This window comes from Podarcis raffonei, chromosome 3, assembly GCF_027172205.1.
Source record: "Podarcis raffonei isolate rPodRaf1 chromosome 3, rPodRaf1.pri, whole genome shotgun sequence".
Taxonomy (NCBI): domain Eukaryota; kingdom Metazoa; phylum Chordata; class Lepidosauria; order Squamata; family Lacertidae; genus Podarcis; species Podarcis raffonei.
The window spans coordinates 72,018,251-72,036,773 of NC_070604.1; the positions used below are offsets into that span (position 1 = coordinate 72,018,251).

Genomic DNA, 18,523 nt, shown 5'->3' on the forward strand with positions numbered 1-18,523 from the left:
TGCGTTTTGATAAAACAGACAAACATTTTCAGAACATTTGCTCTTAGCTGCCAATGACACGGCACTGATAAGACCAAAAAGGAACAACTTGAAAAAGCACTTTAAACTGGTTACCTCTGCAGACTCTAAAACCTTGGATAGGAAGTATAAGAAATAGTTTAAAATATGATCTATTTCTATCCCTCTCCCATTAAAACTCCACTTCAGAAACTTGAACATAGAAATGTTGCCATTTCCAAACAATAAGTGTTAAAGGAGTTTGTGCCCCCCCCATCTGAACACCCACAAGGGGATCATGTTTACTTTCTATAAGAGCTGCACAACACTACCTATTGCTTTATTTCCAATGCTAGCTCTTCATTTCACTTTCAAGGTCAATACTGTGAACACCATGTGCTGCTTCCTTTCCTTCCCCTCTGCTGCCGTGCCCAACAGAAAGACATGATGCTTCTTGACAGATATTACCAGCAGAAGGTTATAGCTCTTAAAAGATATTTCTAGAGAGACAAACCCAGAATGTTACAATAAGATTTATTAAAACTTATTTATGAGGGTAAAACCCTGTTTCCTAAGTACCACCTATTTTATCTTCTTAGTAAACTTTGTCAAACAAAATCTTTGTGGCCTTTGTTAATATACACCACCCACAGGTAAATGCTTGTTGTATTACTTGCAAATTAAGATAAATTTAGTTTCAAGTTTTGTGGTTTTCATTTTTTATACAAGACATCTGTCTGTCTGTCTGTCTGTCTGTCTGTCTGTCTCTCTCTCTCTCTCTCTCTGTGTGTGTGTGTGTGTGTGTGTGTTGGCAGGCATGTAAGTAGTTAGCCTTGGGACCAGCACTGACTGTATTACACCGGTTCCAATCCTGCCTTTAGGACCAAGTCCAGAGAATAGCATTGCCTTTGAGCCTCCTGGTAGCTACACAATGGGGTGCTGAAGGGGACTCTCTTATCTCCAGTGCTATTTAATATCTACATGAAATTGTTGGGAACGGAATGATCATTAGGGAGTTTCGTAATGATAGCATATTGCTATCAGTATGCTGATGACACTCAGTTCTATTTCACCATAATATCTTAGTCACAGAATCATATAATTGTAAAGTTGGAAGGGATCCTGAGGGTCATCAACCCCCTGCATAGCAGGAATCTCAACTAAAGCATCCATTGCAGATGGCCCTCCAACCTCTGCTTAAAAACCTCCAAAGAAGGAGAGTCCACCACCTTCAGAGGGAGTCTGTTCCACTGGCAAACAGCTCTTACCATCAGAAAGCTCTTCCTGATGTTTAGTCAGAATCTCCTTTCTTGTAACTTGAGTCCACTGGCTTCGTTCCTACCATCTAGAGAAGGAGAAAACAAGATTGCTCCATCTTCCATGTGACAGCCCTTGAGATATTTGAAGATGGGTATCATATCTCCTCTTTTCCAGGCTAAATAAACCCAACTCCCTCAATCATTCCTCATAAGGCTTGGCTTCTAGACCCTGGATCATCCTAGTTACCCTCCTCTGCACATGTTCCAGCTTCTCAATATCCTTCTTAAATTGTGGCACCCAGAACTGGACACAGGACTCCAGGTGGTGCTAGGCATCTTCACTTGGTCACAAGTGGCCAATAGCCAGGTGTCTGGCACCTGGCTAATTTTGAACACTGCCAGCAATGCCTCGCTGCTGCCTCACACCATGCAGTAGCCCCTCAGAAAAACAATCTGTGTTGGACATGTGGGGCAGAATCAGGGGTGCTTGCTGCTGGCAAGTGGATTTATGGAACCCTGGGCAAGAAGAAGATTGTATGCATTAAGCTTGCCATATATATGGAACAAAGAGCTTTCTGTATAGGGACAGCTAAAATAGGAAGCAATTTAAAAGCAGCTGTCATGCATGCCCTGATGAATGGTGATTTGTGGGGTGGGGGGTGAGGGCTGTTGTTGGCTGTATATAGCTTGGTGTGTGTGTGTGTGTGTGTGTGTGTGTGTGTGAATATACACACACAGTATTAAGTTTTAGTATTATATATGGTTAGTCTTCATCTGATAAGAAGTGAGAAAAATACAACTTATAAAAATAAATAAGGTACATTTTGCAAGTCCACATCTACTATTCCACCTAGAATGCTCCCTGGGGTTTTTTTAATGGAAAAGGTTCAGAAAGCATCATTGACAAAGTGTGCTGCATCTCTACAAACATTGAAGTCAGCCTGATCCAAAATCATCAGAAGCAATAAAGAACACAATACCTGTCAGGCTTATACATCAGAAAGCTTGAAGTCGCTTAGGCCAACAAATTTCCTGGGAATTAACTAACCTCAGCTCTTCCTCAAGCTGAATGTTTCAAATAGATTCTGTCTAGAATAGAAAGTAAGAAGGGAGCTGCCACAATATTTCCCTAAATAAATGTATACTTTACAACTTTGGCATACAGTTGGAACTATAACAAACAGCACACACCAATAAACTATCACAAGCCCACTCAATAAACTTCACCATTTTCATATGCAATCTCCATTTAAATAATGACGACGGTGTTTGGGACAAAAGCTAACACCTGTCATAAGACCATAGATTCAAAAAAATGTTCCGCTTGTAAAGGGGGGGAAAAGTAAAAATAGACACTTTTTAATAAATAGCAAACTACTTAAGCAGACTAGTTTTAATAGCAGACTACTAAAGATTGCATTTATCTATCCATAATAACACCTTACATCCCATTGAGAAGATGAAGTTTTGGCAAACCTCACAGGAAAAGCCTGTGGATTTCTAACTGCCGATTTTTAATAGTTGTTAAGTGATGGAGGTGTGACATGACTGCTTTCAAGTATTTTAATGTCAGATTTAATATCCATCACACACAACTCTGACCCAAAGAACAGCCAACCCCTGCACTATCCACTTTATGTGACTGGTGAATAAGTTTCTCTTCCATGAATGCTCACACAACAATAAAGAAGTAGCTTTGCCACTTTTGTTACATTTTACAAAAAATGCTGAATAAAAGTATAAAAATGCCTTACGATATTTTTTTAAAAAAAACACACACAGAAAGACCAGTTTATAAATATCCACAAAACATACTCTTATCCTTGCCACAGTTGGAATCTTTCACACATTTGCACCGATGGGTCAATACAAAAGGGGGAAGGATGACGGGGGGCTTCCAAGCATTTTCGAGATCAAAACCTTTCAGTGACAAACTAGCTCTTATGGAGGTATAAGTAGATCCAAGCAACAAATAGCAGCAGCAGCAGCATTAGTAGTAGTAACTCACACTCTTAGAAATAAGGCTACTTACAAAAGTATCCTTCTCTCCTTGTTTGTACATGTCGGATGCAAATGTTATTCTGTAGAACTGCAGTGCCCAATGGACCTAAACATCTGCTCCAACAGCTGTGTTATCACCTTAGTCTAACTCAGGGAGAGGGTTAGTGGTCCAGCAGTTGTCATTGGACTGCAATTGCCATCATGCCTTATCAGGGGCCGGGGGTCTGGGGCTGAGTCGAGTCGGGAGTGCAACAAAATTAGGACAGCACTAGCAAACATTCTTGACAGAGGCAAGGAAAGCCCCTTCATTCAGGCACAACTTGACACACAGTCGAGCAGCAATTCCCACCGGCCATTTCCTCCCTTGGCTGTAAAATGTGGAAGCAACGATCCGGGGAGAGACAGGCTGCGTCTCCTTGAGCACCCTGTTGCATTTCATCAGCCAAAGCTCATTATTTTAGACAACCACCACCTCCCGTTGGTGGATGGCAAAGCAACTTCAGCAAAGCGGCCGTCCATAGAATGTCACAAATGTCTGCTTTCCTGGGCAACCCCGTTCCCTCCCCCACCTGCTCCTCGCCGAACGTGAGAAGGCAATCAACGCGTGTCCGACCCGGACACAAACGCACCCATCTGAAACACACAAGGGACATTGCCGGGTGTCATTCTGAAGTCTATATGGTGACGATGGTCTGGTCTGGTGTTTCCATGGAAACGGGGAAGAAGGGAAGCTGGAGCGGAGCATGCTGCACGGCGCACAAGGAGCCAACATGTAGCAGGAAGATGCTCGTTGCCTCCAGCTGCCCGGCTTTCCCCCGCCCCACATAATGAATGGAGATAAGGGGTGTTTGGGTGGGGAGACGACGCGAGAGAGCAGGAGGAAAAGCCCACTAATGCGAGCGAGCTCTTCCACGGACACGGCCGGCTCCAAAGCACCCAAACCCTGTCCCTCCTGAGACCTAAGCAAGCGACTTGCACCCATTGGAGACGCTTCTGCGCTCAGAGAGGACCAGGGCTGCCCCCCCCCCCCCGCCCTGCATGCCAACCTCCCCAGAAGGAAACTGCGAAGAAGAGTTGCCGGGACACGTACCTGGAGCAAGGCAGCCCTCGGCATCGGCGCGGGGCGAGAGCAAAGGCGGGACACGAGCGGCGAGGGGAAGGAAGGCGGGCTCCGCCCTCGGGGTGGGTCCCTTCGCAAAAGGAAAACAGGCTCCTTCGCTGACGCTCCGCTCGGTCACTTCCTTGCAAAGCGCCGGAGGGAGAGACAAAAATGGGGGCTGCTTGCCGCCAAAGGGGGCTGCCCCGCCAAACAGACACAGGGAGACCCCCCCCCAATAACACAGTTGGCTTTTAGCTGTTGCAGAAGCCAATCTCCAGACAAAAGCCCTTGGTGGAGCATCTTTGCCTTCCCCTCTGCTAAGACGCACACGGCTCTTGCAGAAGGAGCCTCGTGTCCTGCCCAGAGGAGCGTGGCCTCCAAATCAGATCATTATTCATTGAAATGAAACATGGCCCGTGAGTATTACAAACGGGGAAATGCCCCGTCCCACCCAGTACTCATCACCTGGAAAGTTAATCAACAAAAGGAAACAGATTTAAAGTGCGACCATTTCTCAGAATGACAAATCTCTTTGACTACTAGGAAGCTAAAAGTGCTAGCTGGTGTGTGGAAGGTTTTGGCTCTGGACACCAGATACAGCCCAAGGCCCCAAGCCAATGCTTGGTCACTTGGAAGTAAGTCCTGCTGTGTTCAGTAGAGCTCACACCCATAAATGTGTGCAAAAGATGGCCACATTAAAGGTAAAATATTTAAGGACCCCTGGTGGCTACACTATGAGGTGCCATATGGGACTATCTTTTCTCCAGTGCCAATTAATATCTACATGAAGCTGCTGGGAATGGTCATTAGGAGTCTCAGGGCAAGGTGGCATCAGTCTGCTGATGACAGCTCTATTTATCCGTAACATCTGAATCAGGATAATAAAAATTATTTAAGACAAAAGAAAACATCTGAATCAGGAGGGGCTGTGCATTGCAATTGATGGACCATTGCCTGGGGCTGATGGTGAAATGGATGAGGAAAAGCAAGCTGAGCTTGAATCCTGGCAAGATGGAGGCACTGTAGGCGAGTACAGGGCTGACCCAAGACATTTTGGCACCTGAGGTGAACCACAAAATGCCCTCTTCCAGTGAAGAAGTGGTGAATGAAGAGCTACATCAGGAATAATGGGGGGAGAGTCAAGATCTACCTTAGGAACGAAGGTGGGAGGAGACCAGCATTGCCTCCTATTCACCAAGAGGCAGCCTTGGGGGAGCTGCAGAGGTGGTGGCAGATCCTGCCTCCAAGGAGCATGCACTGGCACTGCAGGACACAGTTGTGAAACTGCACCTAACTATAGAGTAATATGTTTACTTGTTTTTATTTGTCATGGTTGGCAAATGTTTTGTTTGTCTTGTGTGGGTATTTTGCTGTCACTCTCAGGGCTATGAAACATGGACTAGCATATGCAGCAGTTCTTGTCAACAGATTGTCTGCATTGGGGGGGGGCAATGCAGGGGGCCCAATCCACATACAGTGTCCTGGGTCCAGGAAATCCTGTTTGTATCCCTGGGTACACTCTGTTACACCAGATCTCCCTTCCCCACATGGCACAGGACCCATGGTACGGCTGAGAGCTGTCACAGATTCTAATAAAGGATACTCTAATTTAAAACTATGTAAGTAGCTTTATCTCCCATGGGGCCTAAGAGCTTGGCTTCTCAGACAATTCCCTCTCCACCATATATCCCATGATAGATAGATAGTTTATTACGGCCATAGGCCCATATTCAATACATCATACAGCAAAACAGGTAAAACAGGTATAACAAGATAAAATTAATTAATTAAAATACGTTTAAATCAAATACATCTCAAACCGTAAGTTTCTAAATTCCATTAAAATAAGAACAATATAACGCTTAAAATATCAAATTATCAGTATAAATCAATATTATTTAGGCAAAATCAAAAATCATAGAGTAATCCATTTTCCCTCTTATAAGCTAATACTGTAATCAGAAATCTGGCAACAGAAAGAGAACCTACTCGGATCAGAATCTTGCAATAAATGTATTAACTGTGTTTCCAAAGAGTCACCTGAAATTTCCAATAATAAAGGGGACAAAAATCTGATCTGAGAAACTGAATGTAGTGAACAACAGAATAGTATATGTTGTAAAGATTCTATAGATCTATTATCACATACACACACCGCTGAGATCTGTCCACTGGAGAATCTATTATTCAAGACATTGGAAGGAAAGGCGTTGAATCTTGCCTTAATAAAGGCATATCTGTGGGCCGCTTCAGACAAAGAAGTCAAATAAGATGGTATCTGCTGTGAGGGCACTATGCCAAGATTTAATGGTGAGCAAGTGCCACTACCCAAAATGGTGTTTTGTTGTAGGTCAATCTCCTCAAGTTTTTGAGTGAGGGCTTTTTTTGCTGTGGCTAGGTCCAATTCCAATAATTCTGATGGAGACAATCCATAGGTCACTACTTTAGAATGGATCTCTTTTGCCCCTAGGACGGGAAAATTATCTCTCCAGAGGCATTGGATCAAATACAGATTCGGGAGCCTATGCCTTAAGGACAACCAGTAACAAAGGCTGCGCCTCCAAAGAGTATTTTCTAAAGATGTAGTTTTTAATTCTAAGCGAATAGCTGCGTTACTAACGCACTGAGGAAGTTTTAGCAATCGTCTTAGAAATTGATTTTGAATTACCTCCAAGGGCATCAAGTTTACTGCGGTCCCCCATAAAGGAACAGCATATGCCAATGTTGCAATTACTTTAGCTTTGAATACTTTCAAGGCGGATGGAACATGAAGAGCCCTGTCCGAAAAGAAAAAGCGCAAAAGCGCAAAGGATAGGGCCTTGGCCTTGTTTAAAATATGTGCAATATGCGCCTTCCAACCCAGATTATATTGGAGAAAAACTCCCAGGTATTGAAATTTATAGACCTGTTCAATAGGTTTTCCATCTAATTGCCACTTATAGGATTTCCGACTTTTTGAGAAAATTAGTACTTTTTATTTAGATTGATTTATAGTGAGGGAATTTGTTTTGCAATATGAAACAAAGAGTTTTAATGCTCTCCTGAGGCCAATTCTTGAGAAGGATAAAATCACAGCATCATCAGCATAGAGTAATAATGGGCAACGATAGTTTGCGAGACGGGGGGCATGGATGGTTTCCTGAAATTCAGCCAATGGTATCCTCATGTCACTAATGAATAAATTGAAAAGAAAAGGAGCTAGGATACATCCTTGCCGGACTCCTCTGTTGATGGGCACAGAGTTTGTGAGATCGCCGGCTGGGGTTATTCTCACCCTAGCAGCCGACCCCTCATGCAGCTGGATTATTAACCATAAAAGTCTTCTATCAATTCCCCATTGGGCCAACTTTTCCCAGAGTAACCTTCTGGGGATGCTGTCAAATGCAGCCTTAAGGTCAATAAAAGCCGCACAAAGTTGGCCTCGGTTTGAAGAGGAATATTTTTGGGCTAGATGGTGCAAGACTAAAACATGGTCCGTAGTTGACTGGTTTGGTCTGAATCCTGCTTGCTCGGGGCCTATCAGTTTCTTTTCTTCAGCCCATTGGGTAAGTCTGTTCAGCAGAAAACGTGCATATATCTTTCCAACTATTGACAGTAGACTAATATTCCTATAATTCTCTCGATCGTCTGGGGAGCCTTTTTTATATATTGGAATTATAATAGCGTCCGTCCATATTTTTGGCACCCTTCCAGTTGCATTAATAGCATTGAAAGTAACAGCCAGGATTTTTGCCCACCAGTCGGAATGTAGTTTTATGGCTTCCGCCAGGACCAAATCTGGCCCAGGGGCTTTGCCGATTTTAAGTTTAGAGATTAAATTCAAGATTTCATCGGGGTCAGTAGGAGCCCAGATGGGGAGATGATCAAATACATCATCAAGAGTGTTGGTATTGGAATCTGGTGACGCAAAATATTTCCTTAAAAAGAATTCCCAGACCGGGGCAGGAATTATTGTTAAGGGATATCTCCTTGATCTTCTATTAACCAATTGCCAAAATTGCCGTGAGCTACATGAACTAGAGGCGACTATAAGCGCTTGCCAGTGATTTTGTTGCCACTCTTGCTTAGCCATTCTCTGGGCTTGCTTATATGCTGTTTTTGCTTGTTGGTAATTCCTAGGTAATACTAAAGCACCAGAAGATTTATATTCATTGTAAATGGCACAGAGATGTCGTCTAGCTTGTTTGCATTTTAAGTTAAACCAAGGGGCACCGGTCTTAAAATGGGCCCGATTTACTTGGATGGCTGGTACCGTAAAAAAGGACATAAGATCTTCTGTAAGCAGAGAGAATGAATTAATAATTTGTTCATGCCCATACAGATCTAAATCTAAAACAACATAGGTTTGGGTTATCTCTTGTTGGAAAAATTCCACATATTTTTGGGCTTGAGTTCCTGACCATTTTATTCCTCTCACTTGCTCTGCAGTATATATATGGGGTGTCTAGACTTGATAGACTGCCAGTCTAGGGAAAGCTTGGCACTCAAGGGGAGATGGTCGCTCATTTGGACGTTTTCTATTTTAAAATAAGAAAAATTTGGGAATAAATCTCTGGAAACAATAAAATAATCGAGAACACTATTTGTAAGTGTGCTCAAATGAGTAAACTCACCCGGAATATCCGGGGGACAATTTCCGTTTAAAATTATCAAATTCAAACGTAAAATCAGCTGATAAAGAAGGGTTCCCGCTTTGTTGACCCTATTATCTTTCGATTTTCTCTGTATATGGAGGGAGAAATCCAAGTTCTGGTGATCAGGTATGACCCACCATTTGGCCTTGCCTAGCGCTTCCCAGTTTGCAGCTGTACGAGCATTAAAATCACCTCCCATGACTGATGAAATATTTTGGCACTTAGTGTAACACAAAGTTAGGTGTTCTTCAAGTGTTTCCCATTTGGAATGGAGGTCCACTACCTGCCCCCCAGGGGGGAAATAAACATTTGTTACCAGTAATTCAAATTTCCCTCCTGAAATCAATCCTGTAATCGTGTAAGGAGAGGAAGATTTAACAAGCGTAAGTTTTGCTTGCAATTTGAGGGAAATGGCTATTACCAAACCTCCCCTAGGGCGTCCACCTTTAAGAGAGGGGCTAGCTGGAAGCAAGATGGTATCATATCCATTTATGTCAATCCCCTCCTCTTCCCAAGTTTCTTGTAGGAGAATTACTAGGAATAAATTTACAAATTTTAAGAAGTCTGGATCAAATTTCTTCCCCCTCCATCCCGCAATATTCCAGCATAAAAATGATATCGAGGAGTGGCTGGGTTGGTCGTTGGGTAGTCAGATCATGTGGGAATGGGGTTCTAAATTTGGGGGAGTTTCAGCTTCAAAAAAATCAGTAATTTTCCTTTGAGAAGGTGGCAATCGTGCTATACATCCCAACTGTTTAAATTTATTGGGGTGGTTTGGCTGTAAAGTCATGAGCCACAACCACAGGGGCTGGCAGGTGGAGGCTGCCGGCGGCAGCGGCGGCGAGCAACATGTTTGCGTCGAACTTCGCCGCGGTATATCCCATGTTGCCAGGGAATAATCTGAAGTCATGACACACAGTTCTATTGCTGGAGCTGAATGTTCCAGTTTACTGCTCAAATTACAGGAGGGGTGGTTGTCGGCGGGCGCCAACCCTATTACATTTTGCAAATAGATTTTTTTTAAAATTAAAAATTATCCAGTAGCAATTTAGAGACCAACTAAGTTTGTTCTTGGTATGAACTTTCATGTGCAAAGTCTCTCTTGCTAATCCTTTTAGAAGGGAATGTTTGAGTTAAACTTGGAGGGGGTGCCCCTATTTCTCCCACACCCAATAATTCAAGCATTACCCTTGGTCTTGTAGTAACAGAAGGTGCAAATTTTAAAAAGGGGGGAAAGTAATAATCTGAGCCTTCTCAAGAGTAGTCAAGAGGAAAAGAGGCAGTGCATGATGATGGCCCGAGTATTGCTTCCATATCATATAGGAAGCATGCATGTACCCATTTCACCATGCACTCACACGACAGGAAGCTGTGCCTGGCTCGAGTTTCACATCTGTGGTATATGCTGCAAAAACTGGCACACACAATGAAATGTCATTTAATGACACATTGTACACACTTTCCCCTTCAATGGGAGAGACAACTATCTAGAATATTATGTCATATTAAGTACCCATTGGGTGACAAAACTCATTTTAAGCTTTCAAATGAAACAAAGCACACAGAATAAACTAATGAAAAACAGCAATAATGGGACAGCAAACTTAAGATGTATTTGAGAGACAGTGGCATAGGAAGGGGGGTACAGTCCACCCCGGGTGTCATCACTGAGCGGGGGGTGACAAAATGACAAAAATATGAGGGTTTTTTAAAAAATGGGGCTCACAAAACTTTTTAGTTCTGTCAGCAAACGTAATGAAATGCGACTGGCATTGGGTGTCACACCGCACGGGCCGGCACTTACCGTGGGGCCTGCAGCGTGCCTGAGCCAAGTGTCTCTCCTGGGAGTGACATGGTGGCTTGGGAGCCTGCAGGCTTCATGCTGCCTGAAATGGGAGCGTGGGACTTACGTCTGCCCACTACCTCTCCCTCAGCCACCCTACAGCTGAGGCGGAGGCGGCGGAGAGGCTCCATGCAGTGTGCCCTGCCCCCGGCTGCAGGACGCGCACCGCACCGAGTACCTGAGCAGCTAGCTACGCCGCTGTCAAGAGAGCTGAAGAAAGAAAATGGGCAAGACCGATGGTTGAGCCTGGGTTCAGTTCAGCAGTACATGTACCTCAATCAAACTGCAAAGATGGAAGGGACACACCAATAGCCCTCTTTCTATATTACACTTTTCTTCACTCATACACACTGTTAACACAACATATGTACCAAAACGAATTTTTACAAAAAGAAGTCTAGCAGTTCAACATACAAATCAAGCTACATGGAAGAAGCCAGAAATACACAAGAAAAATATGAGGAAAGACTTAGCTTTCTGTTTCACAATAATAAATTCAAAGCTCTTCTTCTAAAAAAAGAATTCAGCGCCACTTCACTTTTCAACAGAACACTCGATCATCCCACTTATATTAGTGAAACATGACAATCTGTTAACTTTTGATGGAGATATCTTTGAGCACACCACTGTGAAACAATCCTGACATCACCTTTTGGTTTCAGTCAGCTGCAATTTGGGAAAGAACTCAATTTGTGTCTTTCTGCAGCTAACGTTTGCCAAAGGCTCTCCCCAAAAACCCAGATATGGAATGATAACAGCACTCCAGGTTGAAAACCGCACAGGCTATACTCACCCCATTCTTCCTATGGCCTCACAGTTGGCCACTAACTCTAGGTAACAATTATTTCCTGCAAGACAGTCATGGTACTTCCACACTATACATTACCTTGTGACCACTGTGTGTTTACTCACATTTTACAGAGCATATTGTAAACATTGCTCCCCCCCCCAATGCTTTCCCTGTAGTTCTTCCCCTTTTTCTCAGACCTCAAAAGATCTATGGTTTACCATTTCTGCCCCTCACCCACCTTTTGAATGGAAATGCAATCTCCTCCTTTCACAATATTACCCAGCATCATTCAGTAAAGCGGAAAATTGGAAGATCTAGGACGCACAAAATGAAGTTGTTGATTATACAATGCAGAGTTCATCTCTGGAATTTAACAGTGACAGTCACCAACATAGATTTTTTTTTTTAATGCATTAGACAAATTCAAGGAGGATAAGGCTATTAATGGCTTCTAGCCATGAGGGCTATGCACTGCCTCCAGTATCAGAGGCAGAAGGGCTCTGAATACAAGTTGCAATACAAGCACATTCAAGCCTTCCCATGGGCATCTGGTTGGCCGCTGTGAGAACAGGATGCTGGAGTACATTGGTCTTTGGCCTGATCAAGCAAGGCTCTTCTCATATTCTTCTTAAGAACTGAGACAACTGACTGGAGGAGTGGCCTAATGACGACATGACTAATGAAGCCCTACCATTTCCTGTTTGCAGTGCCACACTGCAATGTTAATTCCTTTATTACTTTTCAATTAGAGGTTGCCAGTTTTGAGGGGCTCCTCATGGAAGCAGCAGCAGGGGAGTATTTCACAAGCTGTGTGTGGGCTTTACATCTTCCTTTGGCAATTGCTCTCCGCCCCGCCACACCACCCTGCTTCCCAGAAGAGGCCAGCATAGTAGAAAAACAAATTCTCAACAACATTAAAGATTCTAACATGGAAGGATAAAAACTTAAGAGTAGCCCTCCTGGATCAGGCCAGGAACCCATCTAGTTCAGCATCCTGTTCTTACAGAGGCCAACCAGATGTCACAAGCAGGATCCGAGCATTCTCCTTCCTGCAGTTTGTAGTGCTAGTCAGATCCACTACTCAAGGCTCCATGTTATATATACGTGCAGCAGGGTGCCCTTAAGTACATACAAGGAAGAATGAATTAAGCTTTGTACTTTCTGAAGGTCATGGCAGAACTCCACCTGATCACATTCTGCACTTTGCTTTTTATCTATAAATTAACCATATCTCACGCCTTCCTAAAGCTCTGCAGTAACAACAGCAGGATATGCCATAAAATAGCAATACTTGTGCTATGTCCTTAAATGCCTTATTTCATAGTGCAATCCTGTGCATGCCTACTCAAAAGTAAGTCCCACTGGGTTCACTAGGATTAACTCCCAGGCATGTGGGCATAGGATTGCAGCCTCCATTTCCCATATTGTGGCTGAAGAATCACTGAATGCAAGTGACCTTCATTTTTCTTGCCTAGAAGGTGGGTTGATTCAGAAAGACATCACTAGACACTCATATTTACAATGACCCAGGGACAAATTCATCTGCGGATGTGAAAGCTTGCTTTAAAAGCTTCCTCAAAGATATAGTCACCTGCATAATGACCCATTTATACTTTCTGGACTTGTGTGGCTGTGTTCTTAGCTGCTTCTGGCAGTCTTTCCTGAACATCTGCCAGAAATACTTCATTTAATAAGATAAAGTGTAAAATATTTGCTCCCTTAGTATCTAGACAGAACTGTTGGATGCCACATTGTGACAGTTAACACAGGATTTATAAGGGGAAATAGTAAGGTTGAACAGAACATTTATGAATATTTCTTTTCATTTCCCTCTACATATCCCTGGAAAACACCCATGTGACAGAGATTTTCTTGTACAACAGAGCAGCAACAGCAGAAGTGATAAAACTGAAAATCTCATTGGGTCATGCAGTTAGCAAATCCTCACAAGCATTGCTGAAATTTCTGGAAATTTGGAAGTCATTTGGGTGGTTGGGGCTGGAATAGTTGTTTTCAATTTAAGACAAGGGGTTAAGACAATAGAGCTGGATTCCTAGAATAAGCTATGTCACACCCCCTCTTCTCCTTTGAGAGAGAAGTGAAGTCTTCTGACCAAGACAGACATGCCAAAGCAAGCCCCAGGCTTAGGGCATGTGTTTGAAGCTATCTTTCAATATTTCCCTCCCCCCAAAGGCACACTCCTCCATTGTCTCCCACGACAGACAGATGCCAACAACCCCATCTGCCCGCGGACTGTCTCGCCAGAGTGGTGCATGCTTTAGTTATCTCTCGCTTGGATTACTGCAATGCACTCTATGTGGGGCTACCTTTGAAGGTGACCCGGAAACTACAACTAATCCAGAATGTGGCAGCTAGACTGGTGACTGGGAGCGGCCGCCGAGACCACATTAACACTGGTCTCGAAAGATCTACATTGGCTCCCAGTATGTTTCCGAGCACAATTCAAAGTGTTGGTGCTGATCTTTAAAGCCCTAAACAGCCTCAGTCTAGTATACCGGAAGGAACGTCTCCACCCCCATCATTCTGCCTGGCCACTGAGGTCCAGCACCGAGGGCCTTCTGGCGGTTCCCTCACTGCGAGAAGCAAGGTTCAGGGAACCAGGCAGAGGGCCTTCTCAGTAGTGGCACCCGCCCTGTGGAATGCCCTCCCACCAGAACAACTACCAGACTTTTAGATGACATCTGAAGGCAGCCCTCTTTAGGGAAGCTTTTAATGTTTAACAGACTGCCCAGAGTGGCTGGGGAAGCCCAGCCAGATGGGCAGGGTATAAAAAATAAATTATTAATTATAATTATAATTATAATAGAAGACTTCTTGTCTTCTATTTAACTCTCCTGTTCCAAAATAATTCCACCAGAAAAAGTTGGTGTTGTCTCAGGAAGTATCTGCTTCTCTGCTTCTCTCTAACTTGGCATTATTGTGTTTTATAATAGCAATGTGTTGGTGGAACTCTTTTCCACAAACTAAAAGATGCTCCCTGGATTTCTTAGGGGAATGTTTCAGATGATGTCATTCACAGAGTGTCCTGCACCTCTACACACATTGAAGACAGCCTGATCCAAAAGCCTCAGAAGAAATTAAGAACAGAATGCAAAGTGTAGGTTTACACAACCTGTCAGTTTGTACATTAAAAAGATTGAAGTTGTTTCATCTAACAGTTCCTGGAAAAACAACTAATGTCAGCCCTTGTTCAAGCTGTATGTTTCAAACAGATTCTGTCTTCGACATTGGAGGCGGAGAGAATATAAAAGAAGAATGGAGTTGCCACAAGATTTCACTAAATTACTTTGAATGTGCTCCAATAAACTATCACAAGTCCACTCAGTACAGTAACAATAAAGAATACTGTAAACGTCACCATTCCCATACGCAATCTCTATTTAAATGATGTTCAGGACAAAAACTAACACCCTTCATAAGACCATGAACTCAAAAACATGTTTAGCTTGTACGGGGGGGGGGAGATACATTTACACTCCACCCCATTGCAAATATGAAATTTGGTGAGCCTCAGAGGAAAGGCTTGTGGGTGTCCAATTGCCAGTTTTTGTTGTCAAGTTATTGAAGTATTAAAGGTCATATTTAATGTCCATCACCCACAATCCTGACCCAAACAACAGCCACTCTCTGCACTATCCACTTTATGTGACTGGTGAAAAGGTTTCTCTTCTATGAAAGCTCACACAACAATAGGTATGTAGCTTTAAACTATAGGACTTTTGTTACTTTCATTTATTCCTTTAACTATTCATAATCAGTACTTTTCATAAAATGTATCGGGGTGCCTTACAATTTTTTAAAAATACAATAAAATCAGTTTATAAATAGCTGTAAAACTTAATTAAAACATCAATAAAACTTCAGTAGGTACTGGCTGGTTAAAAATTCAGATTATGAGGTTCTGTCTAAACACTACAGTTTTCTGAAGTAGTTTAATTCCTAGCCCTCAATTTACTATGAGCAAAGATTTCCAATGCAATCCCAGTATGTACACAACTTCAGGAACCAAAATAAATTTACTGAAAACCATAATACTGTATTTTAAAATCCCATAATCTTAATTCCATTTTGCAAGGAAGTAGGGAATGTAAGAGTTCTGACTCAATTCTGGAAGTATGAGGGTCACAGATCAGCTTGCTAGATGAAACATAATAGTCTCTTACATAAGTAGCCGTGAAAAGTACCTGTATGCAAAACAATAATTATGCCTCGCTTGCAACACAGATTCATCACATTGACATTGTGGCTAGAGTCTGGATTACATTGATTATATCTTTTTGCATACCCCACCTTTTTCCCTGACGGGACTCAAAGTGACTTAGAGATAAAAATAAGAACTGCTAAAAACAAAGAAAAAACAATCATTAAAAAAGAATTAAACATTGATAAATCTATATACACACACAAAATCTATTAAACCCATACCAGTAATTACAACCAGCCCTTTCATTAAAAGCAGCCCATTCCTAAAAGCCTGTTGAAACAAGAAGGTCTTCACTTGCTGGCAGAAGGACAAGGAGGGAGCCAGTCTAGTTTCTCTAGGGAAGGAGTACCAAAGTCTGGGAGTAGCCACTAACAAGGCTCTCTCCTGCATCCAAGTGTGCCTGTGAGGGTGGTAGGACTGAGTGAAGGGCCTCCTTCTATTCCATCCCCTCAGAAAAACTTTAGCCAGGTTCCTATGTTTGATACTCACCAAGGTCAGAGCCATAGCTCAGTAGAGCACCAGCTTTAGGTGCAGAAGGTCCCCCACAGAATCTCCTGCATCTCCAGGGAGAATTGTGAAAGACCTCTGCCTTGAACCCTGGCGACCCATTGTCCATCTGTGTGGACCAGCCTCCCTCCACCAGGAGCCCTCCGACTCCCATCAGCCCCAGCCATTATAAACAGTGGTCAAGGATGAGAGGGGTTGGAGTGGAGTCCAACAACATCTGGAGAGCCACATGTTCTTCTGCCCATGTTTAGCCATGGTTTAGCATTACAGAAATGAGCTAGCAAACTTCAGGCTCGCATGCTGCCCCTCCACAAATAGAATGGAAACTTTCATTTCCATTCTAGTGAATCTTAGTGCAAGAGTTTTCTTTCACTCCCTTTTTTCTCAACCTGAGGGTCCCAAGTTTCTCTAGAGTGCTTCTTTTGCCCATCACTGGGGAAGCCAGTTCCTAGTTCTTACTGCCTTAATTCCCTATGGCTTCCCTTGCTACACCTTGTATGAAGAGCCTGGCAATCTGCCACGCCAGCAGCTCCTTTGCAGGTTACAGCTTCACTCTGCTCATTGCCTCTCCATTCCATTTTCTCCCTCCCACTTACACAGCAACACTGTCTCCACTGCACAAGCCCTTTTCACTCAGTTTGCTGTATCACCCGCACATTCATATCTTTTCCTCCACTCATGCACACATGCATCTTTGCTCACATTCTTCCATGAGGTTTTTCCATTACTCTCCCAAACTCACCCACTTGCTCACTCCATGTCTCTTTCATGCCTTCCCTCTCTTGCTGTCTTGGTCATATGATCGTGTGTGTAGCTTCCCCCTCCATTTCCTACCTGGGATTCTCCTCTCTTGTGTTAACAGCTGCTGCTTTATGCCTCACGTTTTGTTGCCCCACCAGTGTTTATATTCACCCTCATCTTAGGACTCCTCGCCTCCACCACTGCCCTGCACAAGTTGCAGGGCTTCAAATACAGTTTAACATTGCATTCAAAACCCTAAACTGTGGTTAACAAAAACAAATCAGATTCACAAACTAACCACAACAGCTTGTCTTGGTTTCAGTATAATCACAAATAGTGGTTAATCTAAAACAGAAGAAGCTTCCAAGCTCCTTGTGACCATGCCAAAGACAGAAAGGGAGTGCACAACTCAGCTTATTGCAACTCATTCTCATATGCTAAACTATGGTTTAGTGCTACATGCAAACAAGGTCAAAATGTATTCCAACCAAGGCCAGTGCTAGCATGCATCACACTGAATAGACTTGCTTCAGGTGGCACTGGGGCAGGGGTAGAAGATAAAGGCAAGGCTTGGTTGGTATCTGAATGGTGCAGCAATACCTCTGTGGGTCCCCCCACCCACCATTTGGACTCCAGGAAGCAAAATGTTTTTGGACTAGCACCAATTCCATTTCACTACCCCAGGTGCATACACAAGCTTTTAGGGCATTGTGGCCTTCTCCCTGAACTGCAGACATCAAGTGGTGGGGAAGGTGGAAATGTAATGTCCACTAAGCTCTCCTGTATAAGTCAAATAGGACAAAGATCTATCCCAGAACACTAAGACTGTTTCCATGGTTGCTTTCTGAACTTCCTGGTTTAACATCAAAGCAGTGTTGAACAAAAGCTACAGGAAGTATTGCTTTTAACAAACACAGAGCAGATTGCAGCTATTCTGTCTACAGTTCAACCAGGCCACAACCAGCATATTCTGAAGGTGCAGTGCTTTGAGAAATGCAGAGATTATTTGAGGCATGCATTTGCCCTCCCTAAAAGTAAACACCTGTGCAGCTGTGACCTGAAAGGCCTTTAAGTAAATTTCTCCAGTCACTTAAGGCAGCATAGCCAAACTTCTGCTAGAGTACAACCTGGCTCTTTGCAGTTGGTCACAGCTGCCCACTGAAGTTAATGGGTTAATGACTATGAGGGGCTTCTGCATAGGATGCTATGCATGTTCCATTAACTACACCGATTTAAATTAAGATGCATTGCATCCCTGGAGTTCAAAAACCTCTGAAGTTCAAAAGGAGCCACAAAGGGCAGCTTGAATAGCCCTATGGAAGTTGCTCTGTTCCGCTCCTTTAAAAGTTGGGAATAATTTCACAGAAAGAACCCAAGAATGTTAAGGTCCTAAACTAAAGGAACAGGAATCTTACACATTCTTAAGT

At 43.2% G+C, this 18,523-nt stretch overlaps 1 protein-coding gene across 7 annotated transcripts in view; it reads right to left on the minus strand.

Annotated features, from left to right (window-relative positions):
- The window catches only part of AGPAT4 (1-acylglycerol-3-phosphate O-acyltransferase 4), a 64,271-nt gene that overhangs the window by 31,828 nt on the left and 13,920 nt on the right, over nt 1-18,523 (minus strand). The window contains exon 1 of one of the 7 annotated variants that reach the window (XM_053382348.1): nt 4,348-4,499. The exons of 4 other annotated variants lie outside the window; for them this stretch is intronic. The gene's annotated coding sequence lies outside the window, so the exon portion shown is untranslated. Of the gene's footprint in view, nt 1-1,265; nt 1,591-4,347; nt 4,500-18,523 lie in introns of those variants that run through there. 2 more of the 7 variants (XM_053382345.1, XM_053382346.1) reach the window with 2 other exon arrangements.